This window comes from Girardinichthys multiradiatus, chromosome 2 (assembly GCF_021462225.1).
Source record: "Girardinichthys multiradiatus isolate DD_20200921_A chromosome 2, DD_fGirMul_XY1, whole genome shotgun sequence".
Classification (NCBI taxonomy): domain Eukaryota; kingdom Metazoa; phylum Chordata; class Actinopteri; order Cyprinodontiformes; family Goodeidae; genus Girardinichthys; species Girardinichthys multiradiatus.
Window position 1 is genome coordinate 39,198,930 of NC_061795.1, and position 5,251 is coordinate 39,204,180.

The 5,251-nt window shown below is 39.7% G+C and overlaps 1 long non-coding RNA gene across 1 annotated transcript; it reads right to left on the bottom strand.

Moving 5' to 3' along the window:
* Window positions 1-2,975: 2,975 nt before the first annotated feature.
* On the bottom strand, window positions 2,976-4,629 carry LOC124881978. Its single transcript, XR_007041789.1, has 3 exons — window positions 4,534-4,629; window positions 3,785-3,862; window positions 2,976-3,105 (listed from the first exon to the last, which is right to left on the bottom strand). It is a non-coding gene; the product is annotated as an uncharacterized LOC124881978 (long non-coding RNA).
* Between the last annotated feature and the right edge of the window lie 622 nt (window positions 4,630-5,251).

Consider the following 5,251-nt stretch of genomic DNA (forward strand, 5'->3'; position numbering starts at 1 on the left):
AAATAATAATTATTAAAAATACTTTTAATGTTCTAACTTTCTGAGATATTACTTTTGGGTCTCAAAATGTAGCCATGATTATCAAAGCTAAGTGAAAAAAACACTCATATAAGCATTTAATATATCACTCTGTGTGAAAAAAAAAACACACATAACACAACCTGTTTCACTTTTTGAATTGAATTACTGAAATAACTTTTCAATGATAATCTAACTTTTGAGATACCCCTGTATGTAAGGTGAACCTTCAGTCAAGAATCTCATCCACACCCCATTCTTTGTGAATGAATGGTTTATTAGTGTCACTCCAGGAAATGTGCCGGTGAATGTGATGTAGAAATAACTGGTTGAACAATAATTCATCTCCTACTCTGTAAAGTATGTAAATTAACGTGTTTGAAACCCAAAAGCCTCCAGCAAAATAAAATGTAACACTAAATTGGCTTAAATTACTTTGGCACTGACTTGACAAAAGACCGTGCGTGTTATTTCAGTCATTGGTGGTTTTAATTGCTCCAAGGTATAATGAACACATTACTAATTGATAGGAAGCCCTTAACAGTGAAAATCCCCCCTCCAACAGGCCACACCTGCATGGGGTAAATCTGTCTTCATATCAGCCACATGACTTTTGCCCGGGCAGACAATAGATTAAACAATGAATGAATGATTTATTAGCTGTCGTTGTCGTGTGATTTAGATGGATGGATGTACATGCGGCGTGACCTCACTTCCATGTTCTCTGCCTTGTATTTGAGGGTATGCAGGTAGGAGGAGGAGGTGATGTTGGCAGGGCGGGTCAGGCACACTACTGGCCACTGACAGGACCCAGCCACTTGATCAATGACCCGTGGATTTGATATTGTGGTGGGCTATGTGTGAAACAGCTGCTCGTGGACATCAAGTACATACAGAGGGACAAATCTGTAAACCGTATCTGTCTTTGTGTCCACACGTACGTATGTGGGATAAGGTGCAAAGCCAAAAAAGTAACTACCTTTACTCTCCTCAGCCTTAACTCCCCTCTCTTCTTCTTTCTCCTTCTCTCAAATGGGTTATTCTAGTGATGGCCCTGACAGGCCATGGTTTGGATTTTGATTTATGTTCCTGTGAAGCTCAAATCAAAGATTCCATCTACTGCTGCTTTATGGCAGCTGGGATGATGAATGGTGCAGTCTCTCGGTCAAACCAAGCCTCTGTGTCTTTGCCCCACATTTTAATTGCTAAAGTAGCCAGTCATCGCTCAGCCCATCCCACACGTTCCCTCCCTCCCTGCTTTCTTGTTCGTTCACTCTCAATAATGCACCTTTATCTTTTCAAAAATGTCTGAACTTTGCTTGATAAAATTTCAAATTGGCACCTAGTATAGCCATCTAAAATGACATAACATCTAAGAGTAAAGAGTGAAGCGACACAGAAAGCCCTAAATAAGGGAGCGTTCAGGATTTCTGAAATTAAGTCCAATAAAATGTTGAGCAGCTAATATCTTATTGCAGTAGGTACCTCTTTTAATGGTAATAATTCCATAAAGCATAATCGGGGCCACTAGGCCCCTTAAACACCATGAGCAGGCAAGGCGGATGAAGTGTCTTACCCAAGGACACATCGACTGAGACAGACGGAGCAAGATGAACGGAGCGGGGCTTCGAAACAGGAGCCCTCCAGTTACAGGTGGTGGGAGCTCAAAAAACAAAATGAAGGTTTTGGAATGGTTTAGTCAAAGTCCAGAGTTAAATGTGATTGAGATGCTGTGGCATTATCTTTTAACAGGGAGAATACTGCTCAGGAAACCTCCAGTGTGGCTGAATTAAAGCAATTTCCTTGTACTGTAAATAATTATTGACTTCTATGTAAATAACAGACCAATGCAAACATAACAGCAGGTTAAAGGTTGATGAAATACAGTTTGCAAAAAAACATGTTTTTGTGATTAGAGGCCTTCTTAGTAAGTAGAGGCCTGCTTTGTTCTTGGCCCATCTGAGACTAGTCATTAGCCTCAGGGATAACTAATCTGGATTCATTCTAAAATAAAATGGCAAGAGGGAAATCTACTGCAGGTTGATTAACAGTTTAACAGGGCCTCACATCAAAAATCCTGAACTACTCCTTTAGGAGGCAGTATCTGTCCATTCCACTGGCCTACATTATTTTACACATCCAGCATTAGCACATGATATACAGCAAACAAGTCTGATGAGGGTGAAAATTCATTCCTGCATCAACATAAAAATCCACTTTATTTGGAGGAAGAATGCGTAGATGTCAAGCTCTGATAGAGTTTATGTTTTCTCACTATTTTTCAAAAGTAAACACATTCGGCGGTACATGACATTACTAAGTAGGTTAAGTATAGCCCCAGGCCATCATCCATCAGTACAGAATGAAGGGAGCGTATTCTGCTCGATGAGAGGTGAAAGTTTTCCGCTGTGCCACGATGACATTTAATTTTTCACATCTCCTGCGTGTTCCTGGGATGAATTTTGGCAGACCTGGTGCAATTTAGCTGCTTGGCAGTTTGAAATTGGGCGATGAATCACGACGTGGATTCAATGGGAGCCAGTCAATGTACAATATTTTTTCTGTGTCAGACTGGGAAAGAGAGCGGGAAAGAGAGCTGCTGAGGCTTTAGATTGTGTTCTCCAATCATCTTCCACTCACACAGCCTATCATACCTTCCTCGCCCCCTCCTCCTCCTTCCACAAACAAAGTGCCCGGGTCGGCCATTAGAAAAGAAGCCGTGTGTGGCTGCAGATGTCGAGCAATGGTGGAGGTCTTTAAGGTCTGCAGTTGGATATTTTGACAAAGAGCAGTGAAGAAAGAAATCAATAAAGTCAGGACTTTGCCAGTCACTGAGCAGATCGGCGGAGAATGCAAAGCTCCTCTCTGACCCCTTGACAAACTCAAAATCAGCAACCAATAGACTGACACTGCATTTGACACCAGCCATTTATTAGCCTGGCAGCAGAATCTGGTGGATTGCACAACTGATGGTCTGTAACTGGGAGGACTGCACTTGAGGAGGAAGTGTGTTATCCAGAAGATGGTGTGTGTCGAGGCACTGCACTGTGTGAGATTCCTAAAAGGGTGAAACACCCTGGATGACATCTGCAAGGGAAATTTTAGATTTACAACACAATCCATTGATCATCAGGCATCCTAGTGTGCTATAGTTGTATTTAAAGGACTGGGTTCACTCCCCTCGTTGGCATCATCTACTCTGCTGATCGCTGAAAAATGACTATCTCCAGTGGTGCCGTTGTGCTTGTGGCTGCACTTCCCAGCCGAAGGGGGTGGGGCTTTTTCTCAAGTCATAAAGCGTATTTGAAATCTCCACTGATGCATTTAGAGGACATTGTAATATTGCAATCATTGATAACAGAATCTCCTCCACTACAAAAAAAATCTAAAAACATTTTAACATAAGGCTTTAAAGGATTAATGACTTTTAGTTTACCAAGCAAAACCCAATGTAGCGTTTTTTAAGATCAAAACGTTGCATATTAAATTTTGCAAGTTAAACAGTGTATATGGGTTTAGTTATTTTCTTTCTGGCAAAGGTCCGTCCTTCTACTATGCAACTATTTTCAGTATTAGATTTGCAGAGTTCTAGGGTTTTTAAAGATGTACAGAACAAAACAAACTATGAATTGCTACAGTGTACAATAACCTTCTAATGCTACTCTTGTATTAAAGAACACTGAAACAGTTGATTTATATCACCTTCTAGATTTATTAGCTTCTTAGAGAAAGAAAAACATTAAGATTTGAAGATTTTTTTCCCTACCTTCCCATCCTCACTGTGTTTGTCAAGATCAACTCAGGTCCATATTCAGCCTTTTCAGTCAAAGGTTCAGTTGTTTCACTGTATATGTGTAAACATTTTAGACATGACTTTTGTTCTTACAAATATTCCAAGATGTATGAAGACCAACACACATTTGCCTAACTTAGATTTCCTTTTTATTGTCTTTTTGCATTAAAGAGAGGCTGACAGAAAATGACCTCTGTGTCACGTCATATTTCTACCTTTTCTTTCTGAACTAAGTAAAAGAACTCAAACTAAAGGTAACACTTTTCTTACGTTTTACACATCCATAAAAATAACACCGACAGAACAACACGGACAGATCCGTTGACACAGATTACAATTTTCTTTTAGTAAACTTTAACTAAGGATGTACAGACTTACAAATTCTGCTTTTAGTAAAGTGACAATTAAAAGTATTCTCTTCTAGCTTATTTTACAATATTTGATTTTGTGGAATGAGGCTTCAAAAACTCTTAAAAAGATATGTAAAGATATGTACAAATTTTACTTAAAAACAGATAAGTTGTAAATGCTATTTTTATCAACAGAAGTAGTTTGACTTTTACAATATTATCTTCTGTCTTGCTGTTAAACATATCAACCAAAGTTTTCTCTTAAGAAAATAAAGAAAGAACGAACAAGAGAACTCCTGGTTCTTCAGAGTAAGTGCACTGATTTAAGTTTGTTTTATGTCATTCTTTCAGCATGAGGTTTGTCTCAGGCACCTTTAAAGATGGATCACACTTGTCTGCTCAGTCCACTTATACACAGTCCTGGATGTGTGAGAGCCTCCCCTTCCACTGTGTAAAATCACATTACCCTAAAGAGGAAGGGGGATGAAAGGAAAGCGCTGTGGAATGGCAATAGACCAGTGACTTGTCAAAGCTATTTACATTCAGGGTTACAAAGACAGAGAGGATGAGCAAAGATGGAGAAAAGGGGCTGAACAGGGATCTTTTCAAACATTCAATTCTAGGTTACATGTTACCAACAGGTGTATTTAAATCTCATCTTTAGGACATTGTCTAATGTCTGAAAAACAAGACAAATATTTCATCTTACAAAGTGACCCTATGTCTGCCTCAATCACAGAGTTTCAGACTTTTTATGACATAAAGCTGGAAAATATGAAGTGAAATCACTGTGTTTGTTTGGATGTTTGTGTGTTGTTGTCCTAGCACTTCAGGGGCGTGAGGATGATTCAAAGTGCCATTTGGTTGTGCGAGGACAGGCTTCACATACGCACTCGTCAGGCAGAAGATGTTGTCATCCACTGCCTCATTGTTTGTGTAAGTGATGTCTCCAATCACCATCAAACACGTGGAGTTTCCATCCTCCCTCTTTCACTCTCCTTCTCAGCCACGTCCGATGATTTTACAAATTGTCCAATTGTCCTTCTGCTCACGCAGTCTCCTCTGTCGCTCTCAGCTCAGAATGTTTCGC